The following is a 23371-nucleotide window of genomic DNA, read 5'->3' on the forward strand; positions in this document are numbered from 1 at the left end:
GCCTAAGTTTTCATATATAATTTATCTTTTATCATAACCAAGGAAAAATATAATTATAACTATTCAGTCTTCAACTATATCAAAGACCCCAGAAGGATATAATATTACCTAAGTAAACAGGAAAAGCATTGTAAGCAACTTCCAAAAATCTAGAATGACAGAGACAGCTGGCTGCCTGGACAGTCACCCAAAGTTCCTCTGCAATGTTGAGGCATCCATCTTCAGCTATAGACTTAGAGTTTTTTAGTCACTTCTCCCTGTGTCCTGTAGAACATCTGGCAGTTTCTTCTATGAAGCAGGAATCTGAAGAACCATCTCGTCTTGCAAAGTTCAGTGGTCAGCTTCCTATGGGTCTTGCATGTCCAGTTTATACAATATACTGTCAAGCAGTCAAGGCAAGGGCAGTTTTTTGCCCAGTGGCTAACTTTTGCCACAAGAAAACCAAACTCCATAATGAGTTTCTTTGATGCTCATCATCCTCTTTGAAGTAATTGGTACTGCAAGGAGTAGACATGTCTTATTGTCCAGAAAACTTTAATCCTATCACTTGGGAGGATCTCTGTGAGTTCAAGGCCACCCTGGGGACAGAGCCAGGCACACGCCTTTAAACCCAACACTTGAGATCTCACACTTTTGCTTGGGAAACACACACACGCCTTTAATCCCAGGAAGTAATATGGCAGGACACAGAAAGGTATATAAGGCATAAGGAGACAGAAACTCGTGCTCTGGAGGCTGAGGATTTCAGTCAGAGGATTTGTGGAGTTGATGAGGTAATAACTGGTGGCTGTGGCTTGCTCTGCTTATCTGATCTTTCAGCTTTGACCCCAATATCTGGCTCTGGGTTTTTTATTAAGAAGACCATTTAGCAATTTGAGCTACACCCATGTTTAATCATGAGTCTTCACCTCCCTCCCTCCCTACTGTCTCTAAATTCTAGGAGCATTCTAGATCCTGATCCTTCTGGAACCTGGTGAAAGAAAGGCCACATATTCTCTGGAAGAGTGTCTAGGTCTGTTTTTTATTTTAATTTGTCATGAAGATACGCATGGCTCCATTTGCTTCCTCCTTTCTAATCCAGATGGATCTGGGAGTCTGTGTTTGGTAACCAAATGACCCAGTAAGCAGCTTTTCTAACTGATAAGTAAAAGTTTCCATGAAGTGAAACTCACTATCCCTACAGAGTAAAAATGTGCCAGTCAGTTGTGGTCTTCCTTTAATAATATTTTCTGTTACTCTGTAATCTGGGATCTATTTTTTTTATTTGATTTCAGCTGTGTAAGCCCACAAACAGCTGCATTAGGATGGGATGTTGGTTTTGACAAAATGCAATTGCAGCACATTGAGAAATGACCTGCCAGTCCAAGAAGGGTACAAAAGTGCTTTTCAAGAGACAAAAGCATTGGGATAGATGCTAATTATACGTTATGCCATGGGATGATGCCATAAGACCACTCACAAGGGAACTGGCCTCCACTCCAGCATCCCATAAAAAGAAACAGCAACTTCTGTGTGGTACAGTCACTCTCTCAATTTCCCTTCCTAGTTTGTCTGTTTCTTCCAAGGGGACATAGTCTAGAGAGACTATATTAGGAGAATCTGTACTTGCCAGAAAAGTGGGTTCCTGCCAGGGAATCCCTTACCCAAATGAATCAGAACCTCCATGTGAAATCCAAGGAGGTGCTTTCTCAAAACTACAATTTGGTTTTTTATGGTTAGGCAAGCTTAGGAGTTATATCCAGAGGCTGGAGAGATGGCTCAGAGGATAAGAGTTAAGCAGGAGGACCCAAGTTTAAATCTGCAAGACTCACATTAAAAAGTCAAGAGTAAGTCAGTCCCTGCTGTCTCTCGGCCATTGCCAGTAGTCTTTTGTGGGGGTATCTTTGTGGATTTCTGTGGGCATCTTTAGCACACATGAACTATGAATCAAAGGCTGAGGGGCCACCAACTGGATCAGGCCCTCTGAATAGGTGAGACAGTTGATTGGCTTGATCTGTTTGGGAGGCATCTAGGCAGTGGTACCAGGTCCTGGGCTCGCTGCATGAGTTAGCTGTTTGAAACCTGGGACTTATGCAGGGACGCTTGGCTCAGTCTGGGAGGAGGGGACTGGACCTGCCTGGACTGAGTCTATCAGGTCGATCTCAGTCCTCGGGGGAGGCCTTGATCTGGAGGAGGTGGGAATGGGGGTTGGACTGGGGGGAAGGGGTGGGGGGCAGGCAGGGGGAGAACAAGGGAATCTGTGGCTGTTATGTAGAACTGAATAGTATTGTAAAATAAAATTTAAAAAAAGGCATGATACAGCATCTGAAAAAAAGATAGCAAATAAAAAAAATTTCAAAAAAAAAAAGTCAAGAGTAAACTGGGTATGTTAACACACACCTTTCATCCTTAAGGAGACAGAAGCAGGCAGATCTCTGTGAGTTCAAGGCCAGCCTGATCTATATAGTGAATTCCAAGCCAGCCAGGGTTACCCAGTGAGAGCTTGTCTTGAGAGAGAGAGAGAGAGAGAGAGAGAGAGAGAAAGGAAGGAAGGAAGGAAGGAAGGAAGGAAGGAAGGAAGGAAGGAAGGAAGGAAGGAAGGAAGAAAAGATGGAAGTCAGATTCTACCATTCAAGGGTGCCTGTGACATCTGTGCTGGGTGGGGGTGGGGTGGAAGGGGAGTATAGTGAAGACAGGGTGTGGTTCTCTGGAGCTTGCCTACTGCAGGCCTAACCTAGCTCCAATAAATGTGAGCTATCCTTTGCATTTAAGGTTCTCCTGGGTAAAAGACAGCAATATCTTCACAATGGAAACGCATTTCCTCCACCACGCGATGGAGAACACCAACAGCAACCAATGATGCCGTCACTTTGCTCTTTGACACCGTACTATAGAAATGGAGCTTCGCCTCTGTTCCTTCCTTTAATATCCACAGTCCTGCTCTAGCCATGAGAACTATATCAGACGACTCCGACCGAGCTGCATGCTGTAAAACACGCAGACATGATGAGTAAGTCTCACAACTGTCAAGGTCACGTCAACATGGGGATTTCAGCACACTCTATCATAATTCAGTGGTACAAAGCAAGGAATGTGTGAAAACTACCAGAGCCAGCAGGAAGCCAAGGACCCCTGATGATGTGGTGCAGGTTCATGGACAGGATTCTGAAATAGAAGAGAGAGAGAAAGAGAGAAAGAAAGAAAGAAAGAAAGAAAGAAAGAAAGAAAGAAAGAAAGAAAGAAAGAAAGAAAGGAAGGAAGGAAGGAAGGAAGGAAGGAAGGAAGGAAGGTAGAAAGAAAGGGAAGGAGAGAGAGAAAGGAAGGAAAACAGAGAAGGAAAGAAAAGTAAAGTAAATCCTAAGTAAGATAGGAAAATATGGACTTGAGTTACTTCTAGCATATTGGCTAGAAGTTCATTAATTACTGCAAGGGGACCATGTCCATAACATAAGGTGCTGATATCAGCACTGTGGACAGCATGAAAACCATTACACTACTCTATCAACTGCCCTATAAACCGCACATCACCTTTTACATAGTCTTTTTTTTTTTTTTTTTTTTTTCCTTTTTGGTTTTTTTCTAAGCAGAGTTTCTCTGTGTAACAGCCTGGCTGTCCTGGACTTGCTGGGAAGACCAGCCTGGCCTCGAACTCACAGAGCTCTGTCTGCCTCTGCCTCCCAAGTGCTGGGATTTAAAGGTGTGTGCCCTCACCACCCAGCAGCTGTTACTAGTCTTAAATCAGCTCAGTGGAATATTTACACTTCTACACCAGCAGCTCTATGGATCATGGATCAGCACTTTTTCTTTTTCCTTCCAGAGAGCCATCCAGGAGCATGCCATTTTGCTGGCTTCTCGGGCTCTTGTTCCTGTCTGTTCCTGTAAAGGTCTCTGGGTGGAGTTTCCTTTCGACGTGTAGATTTTCTTCTACAAAGATCTCCTTTTTTCTGGCCAAAGGTTTATTATATTTTATTTACTTGTTTGTTTGTTTATAGAAACAAAGTCTAGCCAAGAATAATGGTAAACTCCTACAATCCCAGTAAGTCAAAGTAGATGACTCAGGAATTCAAGGCCAGCTTAAGCTACATAGTGGGTTTGAGGTTATCCCTGGATACTTGAGACATTGTCTTAAACAAAACAAAAATGACAAAAAAAATACAAGAAAAAGAAAAAGGAAAGAAATAGCTCTACTCATGTAACTAAAAGTTGCAGTAGCCACAGACTACAACATTGGAGTCTCAGATAAGCCCAGGCAAGGCTGCTCATCCTCACAGAAGCTGAACTTCACCCTGTACTAGGATACCCTAAGACATAGCCACTGTCAGACAAGCATATCACTGCTGTTCTCTACAGGGTCGGAGTCAAAATAGATGTTATCTTTTTTTTTTTTTTTTTTTTTTGGTTTTTCGAGACAGGGTTTCTCTGCGTAGTTTTGCGCCTTTCCTGGAGCTCACTTGGTAGCCCAGGCTGGCCTCGAACTCACAGAGATCCGCCTGCCTCTGCCTCCCGAGTGCTGGGATTAAAGGCGTGCGCCACCACCGCCCGGCCTTAGATGTTATCTTTTATGGCGTTTTTTTTTTTTGTCATGAATTTCATAAGTCTCTCTCTCTGTCTCTCTGTCTCTCTGTCTGTCTCTCTGTCTCTCTCTCTCTCTCTCTCTCTCTCTCTCTCACACACACACACACACACACACACACACACACACACACACTCCCTGATCATTTCTTATTGAGAACAAAGAGCAATAGGAGGAAATCTAGTATATTCTACACTTGTCCTTCACAAAACAAGGAGGCTTAGACATTGGAGCGATTTCCTATCAAGAGTTAAAGAGCTAATGCTATGGATAAAGAGTAATGACAGAAGATGTTTCAAAGATTAACCTTGTAGGTGCTCATCATTTGACAAGAAATGCAGGCTCTAAAATTGGACATCAAGGTCAATCACAGCAAATGTGTGCTCTATATGAAGTACAGAGAGCCTCAAATATGGCAAAGTCAGTCCAGAGCTGACCTTACAGGCGGTTCTGGTTTTCCCAGGCTCTTTTGGGAGTCACTGATCTTCTGTTCTGATCTTTTTCTCCTCTGCTTGAGCAAAAAAAAAAAAAAAAAAAAAAAAAAAAAAAAATGGAATCATCATAACTTTAAAAGATGGTGTTAGGTGGAAAGAAATGTAGGTGTTGATTTCACTTTTAGAAGAAAACATTTTTCTGTTCTGAGATTGAGAGTCTAAAAGATTTGCATCCAGGACCAGAACAAAGAGTGACTAAATTTCCTGGTGCTACTCATGCCCAATCACCCTTCACAGACAGGAAGATTAGTAGGTTTTCTTGGGCTGGTGTTGGACCCAATGCCCAATATTGTCTCCCTGCAGAAGTATATCTCAAGGTAAGCTGGCTAGCTGTAGCAAGCTTTTTTGGAAGCCCTGTGGTAGAAGTAGGGCTGTTGAGCAGGCTGTAAGCACACTGACCTGCCCTTTATCGCCTGGCAAGGACATTTGCATACAAGGGACACTAAAAATTAACTCTAAGAAAGAGATCCTTATTGTAGCAAGTTAATGAATGGCTGATTAGAGAGTCTCCATGTACAAAGGCCATCTTATGAATATATGACACATCATAAAAGTATGTGTGTGCATACATCAATACCTGTTAAATATGTATATGCTTATATAAAAAACACACATGCATAGATAGATAGATAGATAGATAGATAGATAGATAGATAGATAGATACAGATGTACATACTTTTCATTCTTCAAATGTTTAAGAGTTCAGAAAACTTTGAAGAGCATGACTGTGAAAACTAAAGATTCACAGTTGATTTTTCAGTGTTTAACCTTCCAAAAGTAATGCTCTAGGAAATTCCACTGATGAAAATCATGTAGGAGGAATTGAATTTCCACTGTGTACTCCATAGTGGGGACAAGACACTGCGGCTCTGCCTCAAGATCCTGTGGAGGTCTTTTTGTGCTTGAGTCATGAGCACGAGTACTCTGCAGCTCTTATTCTCTAAATTACAGAGTTTACAATACTCAAAAAAGAAAGGGAAAGGATTGCTTAAACGCAGATACAGGCAATGCTTTACCACCGGCATTTTGCTGCCAGTTCCTGACTGTGCCAACAGCTCTGCCGTCATTGGAGACAGGAACCAATACAGCACAACAGAGGAATTTTCAGAGCGATCCAAGATTAACTCAGCAAGAATCAACAGGATGGCAGTAAATGTTTCTAGCATGTCCAGGATGCAAGAAAGCAAGACCTGACTGAGTACATGTCTCCATTTGGGGAAGTTGTAGATTATTCAATTAAAGCAGACCCAGCTGCTGTGAGATTATGAGGATCTGGATTTGTGCTTTTCAAAGATGCTTTGAGTGTTGGTGAGGTTTTGAAATTGAAAGAACACAATCTAGAGGGCAAATCAATAGATGTTCCACAAAGGGCCAAAGCTTTAAAGGTAGAATAATCCCTTCAAAGGTTTTTTTTTGGTTAGATGGAGCCCAGGTCCTTCAAGAATATTTTGAAGCCTTTGAGGAGATTGAAAACACAAAACACCCCCACGGACACAAAAGCCAACGGAAGAAGACAATTACTTTTATCTCATCTCTAGATGCAGAACAGTAAGGAAACTATTCAGAAGCAGGCATCAGCAAATGTGAAGCCCCAAGAGGTCTACAGGCAACAACAGCAACAAGAAAGAGCAGCTACAGCTGTGGACAAGGTGGCACTAGGGATTGTGGGCCAGGTCAAGTTAGAACAGGAATCAAGACTTGATAACGATTATGATCAAGAATTTAGAAATTCTAATCGTGCCTATGATGTGATCAAAAATATACTGGCTATGCTAAATAAAATTACACTGGGTATAACTATAGGAACTGTAGATGTGGACAGGGATATGCAGGTTACAGTTGTTAATGTAGTACTTACGACAAAGCACCTTGAAGGGATGTCAATCACCAAAAGCAATGACCATCCATGCTGAAGGAGGACATTGAAAGAAAGGAGGAGATGCAGAGAAACGGTTTTCCAGGATGTTGGCAATTGCTTCATCGTCTCCTGATCTAAGATGATTTTGCAAAAGACTTTCTGGTGCACAACATACGATTGTATCCAACTGTAGAGAGCTGCCAATTAGTTTCTTTGTTCTTACTTTGTCCTTTGGTATCTGTGTTGCAACTCAATGTGGATTTTATGACTATAAAAATTTTATTTGTATGACTTCATAATAATCCTTAAAAATGCTTTCTTAGATGAAAGATAAACAGCAAGAATGCAAAGCAAAATCATTCTCTCTGGGCATTCATTCATCTCCAGGTAAGTCACTTACAAATTTTTATTGACTGCATACTGTACTAAGCACTCCTGTTGATTCTGGTGCATGAGAATATAAACTCCATGAGAAAAGTCTCAAGAAATACTATGAGCTGAGCATTCGTTATTCAAAGCTTGGGACCAGAAGTATTTCAAATTTGCTTTAAAAAAGTTATGAAGTATTTATATATGGGACCACAGTATAAGCATGAAATTGATTTCTACCTTATCTATGTCTTAAACACATGCTTATAGGAATAAAGTATTTTCAATGTGATTTTATTTTAATCACCATCATTTCTTTGTTTTCTCTATCTATTCTTAATATATGTTTGTTGTGTGTATGTCAGTGCAGGAATGTGTATGCCATGGTGTGAGTATGGAGGTTGGAAGACATTCTTCAAGAGTCAGTTCTTTCCTCCCATGGTGGGTTTTACAATCAGGTCATTAAGGTTGAGTCCCTGAAACATTGCTCAGAGCCTACCACAATCTTTTTATTAGACCAAATGTGGAATTTTCCACTGTGCTTTTTGATATAAATAAAAAAGTTTTATATTTTTGATTTCCAGATTAGAGAGTCTTAATGTGCAGCTCACAATTACACAGTGCTGCTTAAAGAACCTTCGGTGCTATCATCATTAGCCTATGTTCATTGTATAAAATGACAGGTTTCATTGTAGCATTCTCAAGTACGTATAATGTGTATCTGATCCTATGTACCCACCCTTTACCCTCTCCTGTCTCTTCTCACTCCTGCTGATCCCTCTTGTTAAACAGTCCTCCCTTGACTTTCAGATCTTTTTTTCCAAGTATCATTTTACATATAAGATAAAAATGCAGAATAATATTTCAATCTGGCTTATTTCACTGAACATGCTGATCCTCCAGGTCCGTCCATTTTCTTGATCATAACACAGTTTTATTCTGTACGTGTGTATGTGCGTGCGTGCGTGCGTGCGTGCGTGCGTGCGTGCGTGTGTGTGTGTGTGTGTGTGTGTGTGTGTGTGTGATACTCTTTTTCACTCATCTGACAATGGGCACCTAGGCTGAAGCCACCATTTGGCTAGAGTGAAAGATACAGCAATAAACATGAAAAGGCTGGCCGGCTGAGATGCCTTTGAATATGTGTCCAGAAGCAGGATATCTGCATCATAAAATAGTCCTAATTTTAGGTTTTTGGAGTAACTGTGCACTGATTTCCGTAGTCGCCACACTAATTTATATTCTCACCAAGACTGTGGGAGCTCTTTTTCATCGCATTCCCACTGGCATTTTTAGTTTGTTTTCTGAATGACAACCATCTGACAGAATGATTCCGTTCTGATGGAATCTCACTATAATTTTGCTTTATTTTCCTATAGTCTGTTAGTATTATTAACTCAGGGAAATGACATTGTTACAACTAAATTTGGAGACGGAGAAACTGAGGTAAGAGAGTTGGAAACCAATGTAAGGTCTCTGGCAGAAAGCAATATTGGAGATGCATTTCAAATAGTGGATCTTAGTATCAAACCATGGCAAAGGGCAGATGCAAATGTGTTTATTATGCTTTAACTCACAGAACAAGAATCATCTGCGGATGCACAAGCCTGAGCTGTTATAGTAACACCATGTCGCAACGGAAAAAAAAAAAAAAAAAAGAAAAGAATCAAATATCAGATATCAAAAAGGAACTGCTTAAGTTGTAAATGAAACCATAAATCAAACCATTTTATATTAATTTCTAGGTCTGGTATCACAGGGTGTCAAGATCAATGGAGTTTACAGCAACACATTTATTTTTTTTTTCTCCTTTTCTGGCAGCCAGATGTCTGAAATAAAGAGGTCTACTTAGCCACAATCCCTCCAAAGGATCTAGAGAAAAAAAAATGATTTTTTTTCCTGTTGTTTTCTGGTATTCATCTGCTTGTGGCAGAGGGTCTCTAGACTCTGCTTTCTTCTTGGCCCTCTTTTCTGGGTCTCGGTTTTCTTTTGTGTCTGATAAAGGTACTCCAATTGACTTCCAGATGCACTGAATCAAGTATGTACCCATCTCCATCCTTATCTAAGAAACATCTTCAATGGCCCCATTTCCAAACAAGGTTATGCTCTTGGACTATGAGCAGAAACAAACTGAGTACAGTTATTATACTCTTCAACCCCCTACACTCACTTCAGGCTATTTATTACACACTAGTCGACTTGTAAGATTTGTAATATCACTGCAAAACAGCTCTCACCTCAAAGGGAATAGAATTTATTCTGAGAAATATGAATGACCATTGCCTGGGAACACAGTTTCCTCTAATGGTATCTTCCAATTTAGAAGCTCATACATGAACTTTTATAGCCACAGAACAAAAGATATAATGCTTTATATGTTTTATATATATTGATAATATATAAATATGTATGTATCAAGGCGTTTGCCAACGTGTCTTACTTTTCTTTCATATCTCATCCTAACAAAAGCAACTTAGGGGAGAAAGGAGTTTACCTCAGCTCACAGTTCTAGGTTACAGTCCATCATTGTGGAGAAGTCAGGGTAGGAAGCACTTGAAGTCAAGAGAGAGAACAAATGTATGCATCCTTGCTACATAGCTCTTCTTCACTTTTATATAGTCTAGAAGCCACATCTAGGGAATAGTGCCACCCACAGCAGGCTGGGTCTTCAACTGGCATAATCAAGGCAATTCCTCACAGACATGTCAACCTGATCCAGACAGTACCTCACCAGGACTCTCTTCCAGGTGATTCTAAGTTGGGTCAAGTGGACAAATGAAACTATCACAGTGGGTAAGCAGGCCACAGCAAAGCAGGGAAATCACCATGAAGGTTTCAGATGTTACCTAATAACACTTAGCTTTTGGATGAGTGAAAGGTAGTGGTCTGCTAAATTTATGTATTCCAAAGGATCTGCTTGATACATGAAAGGATGCTAAGTCATAAACAGAAATAGATATGAAATGGCTGGTAATGGGACAAAAGATAGCCCCAAATAATTTAGCTCTGGGTCTGCAATATTCCATCCCTCCAGAGTCACTACATTCTAGTTACTTAATTCGGTCTGTAGAATCTTCAAAATAGCTGTGGTTTATTGTTTTCCTTTTTGAAAACTTCAGTTTACAGCCATCTAAGGATTACTAAGAAGTTAGGCTTAGAAAATGTTCCCCTAACACACTGGTTATTAATCTGAAAGCCAAGGTTAGCTTGCAAGGTCTTCAAAAAAAAAAAAATTACACAGAAATCCTTTCACCAGAATGAAAGCACTCTGACAAGTTGGCTTTCCTGCACTTGTCTTCCCTCGTGTTTCTTTTGGAAGCCAGTAGCATTCCTGCTTAAACTCACCTGCGCTAAGAAGCCCTGGGCCATGTCAGCACCTGTCATGATAAAGCACCATATCAAAGGTCATAGGATTCCATATCAAAAGTCAGAACCCCAAACACTGGGAGATGAAACATCACTGAAGGACTCAGATGCACAGATGCAATCTCCCGTGAGGCCAAAAATATTCTTCAGCCACTTAAAGGAAGGCAGATCACAACAAAAAACACAAGTTGTCAGTACTGGCTATTTTTAGAGTCTTCAGAGGACAGAATTAGAAGATAGCAATGACTTTCAGATAAAAACATCTTCGCAAACTCAAGCCTGTCTTCTAAAAGTCAAGTGATCCTGATGAGAAGTGAACTCCTTTAGATATCTTCAGAAATAGCTGTTTGCAGACTGCCAGCTTCTGGATGGTTCAAGGCTGGAGGTCTGCCACTGAAAATATTTCTGATTATCATTGCTTCCTAGAAAGTGTGTATAGCAAGACCCTACTGGAAATGGCATCCAATACATCCACCACCAGGTGATGTTGGGAAGAAGGCCAGGCAGGAATGGAGGAAGTTTGTCAGAGAAGATCAGTCCCCATCCAGTTGGATAAGGTTGTCCTGGAAGACTAGTCCTCTTCACCAAGCTTCATAAAGAGCCAGAGAAGTAAGAGGGACCACTGCAGCTTCCTTGAGGTCAAATTCCCAAAGGACAGTGTGGAGGTTTGAGTGGGAATTTTTCCGCAAAGAACCAGACATTGAGTACCTGGTAGAGCTCTCTGAGCATCCTTACCGAAGGAAGTGTGTCACTGGGGGTGGGCTTTGGCAGCGTAAGGCCTGACACCATTCCCACTTTTCTTGGTTTGTGCCGTGCTTGCGTTTGAAGGTGTGAACTTCCTGCTCCTGTCACTGTGCTTGCCCCTTGCTGCCATGCCTCCCCACCATGATGGACTCTTTATCTCTCAGGAAGGCTGAGACAAAATCAACTCTTCCTTCCATAAGTTGCCTTGGTCACGACATTTTGTCAGAGCAACAGAGAGTAACTAATAAAGGCATTTTTTTGAGCACTGTTCAGTCTCAAAAAGTAGGGTTCCTTGTCGACTTTCATTACACACAGCTTTCCAACATAGGAGCTTCTCAGCCAATGACAGTACTTCTTTAGAAATAATATCCCTGCCTGTTAAGGAGACTGGGTGATTTCCTTGATTTTCAAGCATCATCATTCCGGGTTTTCTCTTTAGAAACATGACTGTAATTTATTAAATAGCTCCCAGTTGAATAAGTACTCTTGAGAGTGTACTGTTCATAACAACTTTGAAGACTTCAGAGAAGTCATGAATTACTAAAATGAATTCATTTTGGATTAGAGAGACAGAAGAAAATATAGAAAGCAGAAACTTCAACTGATACAATAATGAAGGAATATTTGCTGGGTATAAAAAAGGTGTAATAAGGTGTCAACGGGGGCTCGAGAGATGATTCAGAGGTGAAGAACACTGGTTGTTCTTCCAGAGGTCCCGAGTTCAATTCCCAGCACCCACATGGTGGCTCACAACCATCTGTAATGAGGTCTGGCCCTCTTCTGGCCTGCAGGGATACATGCAAACAGAACACTGTCTACATAATGAATAAATAAATGTTTTTTAAAAAAGGTGTTAACATACACGTACAGATGACATGAGAATAGAAGCTAAACTGTCTAGGGGATGAAGAGGACCAATGCTGAAGAGGGGAAAGGTGAGAGTAGGGGATATTGTATGCTTTCCTGTAAATACATGATGAACCAATACAATAAAGTATAAAGAAATAATTTATCAAAAAGCATGTTATTAACAAGTGGGAGAATCAATAATACACTAAAAAGATGTCTACAGGTATTAAAAGAGAGTAAAGAAACAGCAGCTAGCCTTAGCTTACAAAGCACTTTAAAAATCAATTAGGATATATTTAAAGGCTATTATGAATTGGAAAAAGACTTGAACAGAAATGTAGAAGAAAACAAATGATCCTAAACACCTATCATTCAGTCATTATTATCATTCAATATTCTCCACAGCAAAAGTAATTTTAGTCATCAATTGACACACGTTGCATTTGTCTTCATCATTTACTAGGCATCAATATTCAGTGGTAGTCTAATACTTTCTGTCTGCTGCCTACCAACAGCTTGATATTAATAGGTACCACTACTCTGTCCATTTTACAGGTGAGAAAACAGAATAGACATGTTATTTATGGACTCTTTCATTTACTGTAGCAGGGCTTTATGGTTTTCAATACATAAATAGAGCTTGCACTGCTACGAGCCACAGGAATGTAGTAAGAATTCAACTGAATATGGTAAAGCTATACCTGAAAAATCAGGGAATTCTTCCAGAGGAAAAGCCAAATCTCAGGTAGTATTTGGTGTTATTCAGCTTTTAATACATCAGCTGTTTCCTGCTATGAATTTCTTGTGTGCTCTCATAACTTTCCCCAAGAACTTCTAACAGTGTATTTTATCTGAAATACCTCTCAAGCATCCAAGGCCAAATGGTAGATTAGGATAAGCATTCCAGACCTTAAGGTAAATATCCATGTGAAGACACCGCCTAGGTCAGGCAGAAGTTATGTATATAGGTTTGTTTCCTGTGAAAATTAAGCTCAGTCTAGGACTTCCCTCTTGACATTTAACTTAGGATTTTTTTTGCATACCAGATAGTCAAGCTGAGACACAGCTGCCTAGAGATCCCCACCCTGCCAGTGAATGAGACAGTTAAAGACCCAAAGAAACATAAGCAGTTTATTTTACTCATGATTTATACCAACATTACAGACTCCTAACATTTTACCTAGCCACTTCTAGGAATGGAGTCTGAGCACATAAATGTCCTTTTTCTGATATATTAACCGATTTTAGCTCTCAGTTGACTTCCTCCTTTAACCACTCCCCTTTTTGGGTTGTAAAAGAAAGCCTGACAGTCACCGACTGAAGAAGACTCTTACCTGCCTTGATGACCCTGTAAGAATTCAAGCCTGGTGACCTTGCCTTAGCCAGAGCATTGCTATTGCATGGGTATATAACTGTAAACCTCAGAGACTTGGGGGACTAGATTGGAGGATGAGAACTAGAAGGACAAGATGGAGATGAGGAAGAGCCTGATGGGGAAGAACCAGGTGGGTAAGAATGAGATGAGAAAGACCAAGATGGGGCAGAACTAAGATGAAGGAATTAAGGTAACACACAGAGGGGAAGGAGCTAAATAAGAGAGAAGAACAGAAGCAGTGTAGAGAGAGAACTGACTCAGAAAAATAAAGGGAATGAACTAAAGAGTTCTGTATGCATAGATTTGTTAGTGAACCCCTCAGATTAATCCGCCGCTGGTAGCATCTTTTCTGGAACTCTGGGTAAAGACTATCAAGGGGATGGTCCCCAGTAGCTTTTGATATTGCACATATTTTATTCAATGTATCTCATGAACTTCATATTTTATACTGCTAGTATAAAATTGTATTCTTTATCTTCATCTTCTTATTTTTAGTAACTAAACTATGAAATAAGGTTAACTGATTTTGTCACTGATTTTTTCCCCCTATCCTCTGCAGAATTTATCTCTTATTACTATTAGTTGGGTACAAAAAGTAGGCAAGAAAAATAAAATTACAAAAGTAATTAAAAAGGTCTTTAATCCAGTTATTTTGAAGTTGATCTTTTTGGGGGACATTAAATAGCCTGTAAACATGAATGTGAGGTAAACTGAGTTTATTTGAATTTTTCTAAAGATGACACAAGTTACCGTGGTTCAATTGATCAGGAATCTCAAATTATCTAGTCCCATCAGTTTTCCCAATCTTTTCTGTTAAATATTTCAGCTGCCTAGGATTGAGCAGCCAAAGCAGAAAACATCCATCATTACTCAGCATGGCTCATTTTTGTTTGGACTGTGAAGAGTCTCCTCCGGGGATATGGTTCAGACAGAAAAATGCTGGTTCTCAAGCATGAGAACATGATTTTGATCCCCATCTGAGTTCACCCCCTCATTTTCTGGGCACAAAACTCGTGGCTGAGAATCTGTTCCCTTCCGACATAAATCTTTACTGATAACGACCCTTTGGCAGTTAGTGGGTGTGATTTTTGTGTTTCTCCCAGGCAACTCTTGAATTTCTTAAAGGGTCTGTTATAGTTGATTGTTAAGATTCGTTTTTCATTCACATTCATTGGTACTTGGCTCACTCTTCACATAGAAATCTATGTTTACATAGAGTGTCTGGGAAGCCTTATGGCCACTTCTCACCTGCATCAACCTTTCCCCTTCTCTTGTGCACAGTGAGGTTTACACCACGTCTTCGGGTTATTATGATTCTGTGTCGTTGGTTTCTAATATTTCTAAAACAGCTATTTTTTTGTCTTCACTCATTCTTGATTGATCTATATATTGTCTCAGCTCTCCTCCCTCCCTCCCTCCTTTCCTCCTTTCATGAGAAGGATGTTCCCTCATTTCTCTCTCCATCCAGGCTGATCCCAGGCTCACTATGTAGCCTAAGCTATCCCCACCTACAGAAAATGTTTAGTTTTCTTTGAGACAGTGGTCCTGGTTTTGAGTTACTTAATGATTATTTTGCCAGTTTCTTTTCACTACATTATTCTTCAAGCATTCCCGACGTTTGGACTGCAGGCTCCCGGGGCTGTGTTGGTTTTGTCCTTGGATTAGCCCTTGCTTCCTCTGACTCTCCGCTTGCCCGACCTCACTGGAGGCATTGCAATTCAGCATTCAGCCACTAGGGGGACTATGGCCACAGGGTAGTCTTTGTCCATTAGGTCTGCAGTCTGAGAAACTGAAGTGTAACATGAATCTTAAAAGTTCTCATTAATAAAACAAACCTGGGGCCAGGTATTGGGGTGAACGCCGGAAGATCAGAGAGACAGAGCAGACCACAGCCAACCTCACCTTGCCAATTCCTCAGCTGATCTCGTTTCCTCGAACTGGAAGCCTCTGAGTCCTCATCCGAATGGGTCTCAGCTGAACTGCTGCTAAAAGCTAAAAGCTTAACAGGACCCTAGTTCCTGGTCCTCAGCCTTATATACCTTTCTGCTTCCTGCCATCACTTCCTGGGATTAAAGGTGTGTGTCACCATTCCTGGCTGTTTCCAGTGTGGCTTTGAACTCACAGAGCTGGGAGTTACATATACAGGCTAGAGGAAACACGCCACCCTTTTTCTACCGTGAGTTAACACTGGCCACTGGCTTTTCTAGAGCAGTTTATGCTACCAGTGGCAAATTCTCATCTCCCTCTGCCCAGCTGCAGACTCACCAGGGTTCAAATCTACTTAGATCTTTTTTTTTTTTTTTTTTTTTTTTTTTTTTTTTTTTTTGTCTTGGAACATTCTTAAACTTTTCCATTTTTGCATCTTTACTCGTCATCAGCACATGTTCTCAGCAGAAAGAGTATCTCCAAAGTAAAGTCAGTGTCCATATGAGGGGAAGAAGTGTTGGTGTGCATTCAGGATCAAAGGTCCTAAAGGTCTTAAAACTTGGTTTTAATGGTGAGAATATTTTATAGTGATTTTCCAGCAGTGTTGATATGTATTGGGAAAAACATCCGTGTCCTCTGGGAAATGAATGTGTGATAACCCAATATTCAGAAAACACACAGAGACAATCCACAAGGCACTGTAGTAAGTGCATTATGGTGGTTTAAAAATATTTAGTTATGTGTATCTGTGTGGGCATACTAGTGCTGTGGGACCCATGTATGGAGGCCAGAGGTCAACTTGCAGGAGTCAGTTCTCTCCTTCCAACAGGAAGGAGAACCCAGGTGGCCAGCCTTGGCAGAATCACCTTACCGGCTGAACCATCTCACCTGTTCCATGTCTATGATTTTTTTTTCCATCTCAAAAACTGGGGCATTTATCCACAAACTCAGTCTTCTCACTATTTCAAGAGCAAATGGTTTTGTCAAACTATTAATGGCAGGGACAGAAATACAATCGTAAGAACTTGACGGTGATCTCTCTCTTCTAGTCCAGTTCCTATTGGATGGAGTTCTCGGTGTGGGGGCTTGATGATGAAGCAGGCAGGAATCTTAGTTCTGTATAGCAATTGGTTAGGGAGTGAAATGAATCTCTGCCCCAGGCAGCAATTCTTTCTCTGAAAACCTTCCTGGTTTTAGATCACTAGTGTGTCTAAACTTAGACACAATATGTTAACATTTCTTTAAAAAAAAAAAAAAATCTGTGACAAAATGCAAGCTTTTTTTTTGTTGTGTTTTGTTTGCTGTTGTTTGAGACAGACAGGTCTCAAATGTATGAGCCTTCTGTCTCTCCCCTATTCCTGCCTGGAATTAAAAGCATACCCTACCATGCCCAGCTCAAGAATGCATTAAATTTAATGAAGTGTTAAGATCCTAAGTTTCAAAGTATCAGTACAACAGAAATTGTTAGAATTCCTAGCCACTCCCCAAGCATGTGCTGTTCAGTAGTCAGGCAAGATGCTTAGTCATCCTAGGTAGGGCCTCGTATCCTATGTAATCCATGCACTGTGTGATCATGTAATCTGTGAGCATTGTGATCACGTTATCATGTGTGGCATAGCTATGTAAGCCCATATGCTCATGTGAGAGGGAGAACCTATAAAAGCGAGTTCTGCCTCTTCCTTCTCTCTCTTCCTGCATGGTCATTCCATAGGCCTATGCACATCTTTTCTATTCCCTTCCCTTAATAAACTCTTATAGTGGGTTTTGTTGTGCCTCGTGGCTTCTCTCGCATGGTAAACAGCGACACTTAATAAATAACAGAAATTCCTCCTTAAATTCAGGATATCACTTACAATCAAACGAAACAAAAAATGAGAAAAACTCATTTATAATCATGTCCTGGTCAAAGGTGTAGAACTGTATACTCTCCCTGTGCCATTGTTTTTTTATTCTCTGAGAATTCCATACATGCCAACAACATAATGTGATCTTTTATACCACCCATTACCCCCTCCAACCTCACCTTGTTTCCTCTTAACACTCCCTCGCCCTCCTAACTTCGTATGTTGTTACTGTTGTTTTTAGTGCCCCACTAAGTCCAATTAATGCTGCCCATGTGTGCATGTTTATGGGGCCATTCACTGAAGCTTAGGCCACCTACTAGTGGCTGCACTCTCAAAGAAGAGTGATCCCCCACCACTCCCCTCAACAACTATCAACTGCTGATAGTTTCTCACTAAGGTGTGTGGCCCAGATGGAGATCATTTCCCCCATCCATTCCGGAATTTTACTGGCTTGATTGTGCAAGTGTCATGCCGGTAACCACACCTAGTGTGAGTTCATGAAAATGATAGTCATGCCCTACCCAGAAGACAGAATTGTCAAAGGATATGGCAGTGTGTAGTCAGAAGTTTTCCTGTGTCTCGCCCATCTCTCGGTCAGGACAAATCTCTCCCATTTGCATCCTGAAGTTGGTTAGTCCCAAGTAAACACACAGAGGCTTATATTATTTACAAACTGGATGGCCTATGGCTCAAGCTTTTCACTAGCTAGCTCTTAGAACTTAACCCATGTCTATTAATCTGTAAGTTGCCGTGTGGCTTTGTGGCTTACTGGTACTTTCACATCTTGCTTCTCCTGGTGGTGCTGGTGTCTCTTCTGCCTCTGCCTTTCTTCTTTCTGTCTCTCTCTTGGATTTCTTGCCTGGTTGTATCCTGGCTTGCCATAGGCCAGAGCAACTTCTTTATTAACCAATCATAGCAACACATATTCATAGCAAACAGAATGATACCCCACAACGGCAGTGCATGCGTTTAGTCATGGCACTGAAGAGACAGAAGCCATTGGGTTTCTGGGAACTTGAGGTCAGACTTGTCTGTCTAAGGAGTTCTAGGCCATCCAAGGGTCCACAGTGAAACTGTACCTCCAAAATGAGATAGAATGATGAACTTCATGGCATGCTCTTACGGTTTTTTGTTTTCTTCTTTGTTTTTCTGCCTCCTTATCTATAATGTTCCCTGAACTTTGATGGAGGCAATGGGCTGATAAAAATGTCCCTTTTAGGGTTCAGCATGCTACAGTACTGATCTGCCTGACAAGATTTGGCCACTGGTGCAGTAGGAGTATGACTCATATGGGGTAATTGTGTTCTTGTTGGATTTGATGGAAGGAAGGAATGTCAGATCTGTAACTATAATTCTGGCCAAAATTTGATGGTGTGGGAGATCTCAGGCTTTAGGGTAGAACCTGCTATTGTTATTTTGCTGAACAGTCATGGTCCCTTGAGCCTTTACAGCTCATTTCAATATTCCAGTGACTAATCTGAAATACAGTCAGCCTTCCATATCTATGAGTTCCACATCAGCAGCTTCAGCAAACTGTGCATAAAATGGCTTGAAAACAAGTTACATCTGGCCAGCCACGATGTGAAAGCCTGTACTCTCAGCACTTGGGAGGCCGAGGCAGGAAGGTCAGGAGTTCAATGCCAGCTGCTGCTATAGAATGAATTCAAAGCCAACCCTGAGCTAAAAGAGAATCTTAAAAACAACAACAACAAACAAACAAACAAAACCAAAATATTTTATCGGTAGTGACCAAGAGCAAACCATTTTCCTGTCATTACCCCTGAATGGCACAGCCAAACAACCATTTACATAGTGCTTACATTGTATTTGGCATTAATCCAGAGGTGACTTAGGGAGTGTGTGTTTATGTTATATGCAAATACTTGACGTAGGAGTGCTGGCCATCCTCAAAGTTTGATGCCTGTGTCTTGAACCATTCCCTCACGGACAGAAGAGGACAACTTGAATGTAGGATTGCTAAAGAGTATCCAAGACCCAGGTGTCTTTTTCACAAACCCCTCCTTAGACTTCTCTCGGGCCACTGAGACTCAACTAAAGACTCCTCCAGACTCTGGATGTCAGGGTGGTGCTGACCGTACCGGAATTCCTCTGGCAGAATTCCGAATGAATGCTGTTCCCAGGAGAAACATTATCATCAATTCGTAGTTTTAAGATGGAACACAGATTCCAAGTCGATCTGTTTTGTGTTGGCTTTAGTATCATTTTACACCCATGCCTGGAATTCCCTTCACCTTTACCCAGGCCCTTTCCTTGCCAGAGGTATTCAACATCTTGATAGGGAAAACTGAATTTTAAACAGATTTAAATCCTCTAAATTTAAGAAGGAGACAGGGAGGAATAACTACTCATTAAAATAAGGTTTACATGTAAATTATACTATGTTCATAAGAAAAATCACCTTTCACACAAAGTGTGACACCAACAAATGGTCTTAAATGAGATCCTCGTTGGAAATTATGGTTCTGTGGAGACAGGTTTCATAACAGACAGCCTTTGTGTAACCTCAGCTCCAGCACGCTGTACGTGTGAATAGCTCAATATGTTCTGTGGGGAGTGTTAAGGAATACATCTGTTTACCTTCTTGAACAACGGAGTAAGATCTGAAAAATATGTTTTCCCATTTCAAAAATATATAAAAATAAAAAATAAAAAATAAAAAAACCCAGGCAGTCCTTGTGGATGAGCAGTGTTTAGTTACATAAATGTCTTTATCTTGCCATTTACACTACATGTGTGAATACCCAAACAGCTGGTGGAGTTCAAGGACGCACTGTTTATTTTGTAGCTATAACGTGTCCAGGCAGACATTTTTTATCCTAGAATTTTCAGACACTCTGAACTGGGATAACTCTTTTTAATAAACAACACTAGGTTTGCTTTAGACTTCCTGTCACGTGTCCTAGCGACATGCAGGGGAAAAGACGATGCTCCAGCCCCGGTGATAGAAAGGCAGCCGAGGCTTCCCTCCACCACTTTCTGCGGGGCTCAGACTCAAGCCAGCGCTGGAGCTGTAAGCAGGAATCTGGGTGCTACTGCAATACAGCCCGGGATGATTCATATGCCGCGTCACTGCAAAGGCCAGTGATGCCAACCACCTGCAGAATCATTACAGCTTTGTCTGCGGGTCTGTTGTGCCCGCTCACAGGCTCGGGTACATGTGCTCTCTCAGCCACTGAGTCCGTAAGAGAATTCTGGTGTTTCCACCCCACCCCCAGACACACATTTATCCTCATCTCCCCAGATCTGTGCCCCCCCCCCCCACGGTTCAGGCACATTTTCAGATTTGCATCCTTCTTCCTCTGGTGTCTTATGTCAGCTGTGTGGATGTCACCTTAGCCACAGTGACACCAAATGGAAAGCGTTGGAACTGGGACCTTAAATCATCACAGAAACCCCACCTTCACAAGTTTTCATTCTGACTGTGTAGGCATGGAATTCAATAGTGGCCAGATAAGTAGCATAAACATCCTCATTGGATTAGGGGGAAAGGGTTTAGCAAGATTCATAGAAATAACGAAAATAAATTTAAAGATGTATGTTAATGGCCATTGTTGGGGGATATTTTGGTCACACTCTGACACTCCTGAGACTGACGATATAGTTTTCTTTGAATCAGCGGGCAGAGCCAGCTGTTAGCTGAACCAAATTAACCGTAGAGGTGTTGGAGGACCAAGGACATATAGACAGAAGCAGTAGGGAGGGCTTAGAAAGATTCCTGGCCCTTTTGGATTGAGGAAGGAGAGAGAGGAGGTCACTGGTCACGTCTCCACTGCTGCTCTGATCAGTACCCCGATAGCAGACTCCTGAGTTTTTATTGATAAAGAATAATTAGATCAACGCTACAGGCCGTGAGATATAATTCTCTATTTTGGGAAATGTATGAATGGTAATATGAAATTGATCTCTAGCTTTCAAGGTTTTTGTTGTTGTTGTTGTTGTTTTTCGAGACAGGGTTTCTCTGTGTAGCTTTGCGCCTTTCCTGGAACTCACTTGGTAGCCCAGCTTTCAAGGTTTTTAAAAGTAAATTTAAGAAAAAAATCATGACAGATTAATAGTCAATATTAATACTTTCAGATTGTAGGATTCAGTGCCTCACCGTTACAAGTTTTCCTCTGTGGCTGGAAGGCACATAGGTCCCAAGTCTGCTCTGAGAATAGCTTCCTGGGCTTCCGTCAGGCATTCTTTCCCAGCCTTCAGGAGGCTGTGTCCTCCAGAACCTTCCGGGGGCTACCCAAAGTGCCGCCTGACAGCTGGGCTCTGTGAGCTCTGCACGCTGTCTTGGACCCCAGTGGCCTCTACCCTGACCCAGCATTGTGTCACCCCGGAGCACAAGCTAGAGACAAGTGTAGGCTTTGCCTCCCATTCATCCCCTCTCCACATCCTGCCTCCTGCTGCCTGATCCCGGGCAGGTGACACTCCTGTTTTTACCTCTTTCTTGTTTTCACAGTTGCTTGAAGAGGGAAGGTATGGTATGTACAGCCCCTCACTCCCATCCAACGCCATCTTAATCATGTGAGTCATAAAAGGAACTGTGACTACAGTGCTGTATAATTTTTTTAGAGAATAAAATCTGAAATAGGCAAATTCTAAGGATATTTCTACTTACTTAGAGATAACAAATATTAGGGAATGATTGACCAATTCTCTCAAAGTCTTTCATAAATATAACACATGCTAACACAATGTGGATGTCTGTCGGAGAGGATTTTGTTCCTGTGGTGGCACACGCTTTAATCCCAGCACTCGGGAGGCAGAGCAGGCGGATCTCTGTGAGTTCGAGGCCAGCCTGGGCTACCAAGTGAGTTCCAGGAAAGGCGCAAAGCTACACAGAGAAAACCTTGTCTCGAAAAAAAAAAAAAAAAAAAAAAAAGATTCAGCAGACTTCCCTATATCTAAAGGTGGGTAAAGCATTCGGTTACTGACCACCTGGTTCTGTGCGTTTGTATATGAGGTGCAGACTGTGCAGTGTCGGAGTTGGAAGAGGAATGTACTCTCCTGTGGTGGAATGCTGGTGTTCCTTAGGATTCACCTGTTGAAAGCCGCCACCAAGGGGATGGTGTGAGTAGTGGAGCCAGTGGGAGGCGGTTCGGTCACGAGGGCTGGGCCTTCATGAATAGAATTGGCACCCTAATAAAAGAGGCCCAGAGAGCAGCTGCTTCCACCTTCCACCCTGTGAGGACAGTAAGAAGGTGCCATCCGTGAACCAAGAGGTGGGCTATCACAGACACGGAATCTACCAGTTCCTCGACCTTGATTTCTAAGTCTCAATAGTGAAAAATAAATTCTTTTTATGCTTTGAAACCACCAGTCTATGATATTTTGTCATAATAGCTCACATGGACTAATATCACCAATGTCAACATATTGAAATACTACATTTGGCCAGGCGGCGGTGGCGCACGCCTTTAATCCCAGCACTCGGGAGGCAGAGGCAGGAGGATCTCTGTGAGTTCGAGGCCAGCCTGGGCTACAGAGCGAGATCCAGGACAGGCACCAACATTACACAGAAAATCCCTGTCTCCAGCAAGACGGCTCAATGGGCAGAGGTGCTTGCCTCCAAGCCCAACGACCTGAGTTCCATTCTCATGATCCACATGGTAAAAGAAGTTGTCCTTTGACCTCCACAAACCTACACGTGGCAAATGTTCACACACACACACACACACACACACACACACACACACACACAGAGGCATGCATGCGCACTCATGCACACTCACAAAAGAACATACACACAGACCTCAAGACAAACAGCAAATGTTTAAAAATATCTTCCATCTGCTACTGATGTTGTGAAAGAATTCTAAGACTCAGACTTTAAAGACATTTCACCTGTCCACCCCCTTCCTCTAACTTGTGAGAAAGAAAATGAAGTTTTAATTTATACAGAAAAATCACATTTTTTTTTTTTTTTTTTTTTTTTTTCGAGACAGGGTTTCTCTGTGTAGCTTTGAGCCTTTCCTTGAACTCACTTG

This window comes from Peromyscus leucopus, chromosome 12, assembly GCF_004664715.2.
Source record: "Peromyscus leucopus breed LL Stock chromosome 12, UCI_PerLeu_2.1, whole genome shotgun sequence".
Lineage (NCBI taxonomy): Eukaryota > Metazoa > Chordata > Mammalia > Rodentia > Cricetidae > Peromyscus > Peromyscus leucopus.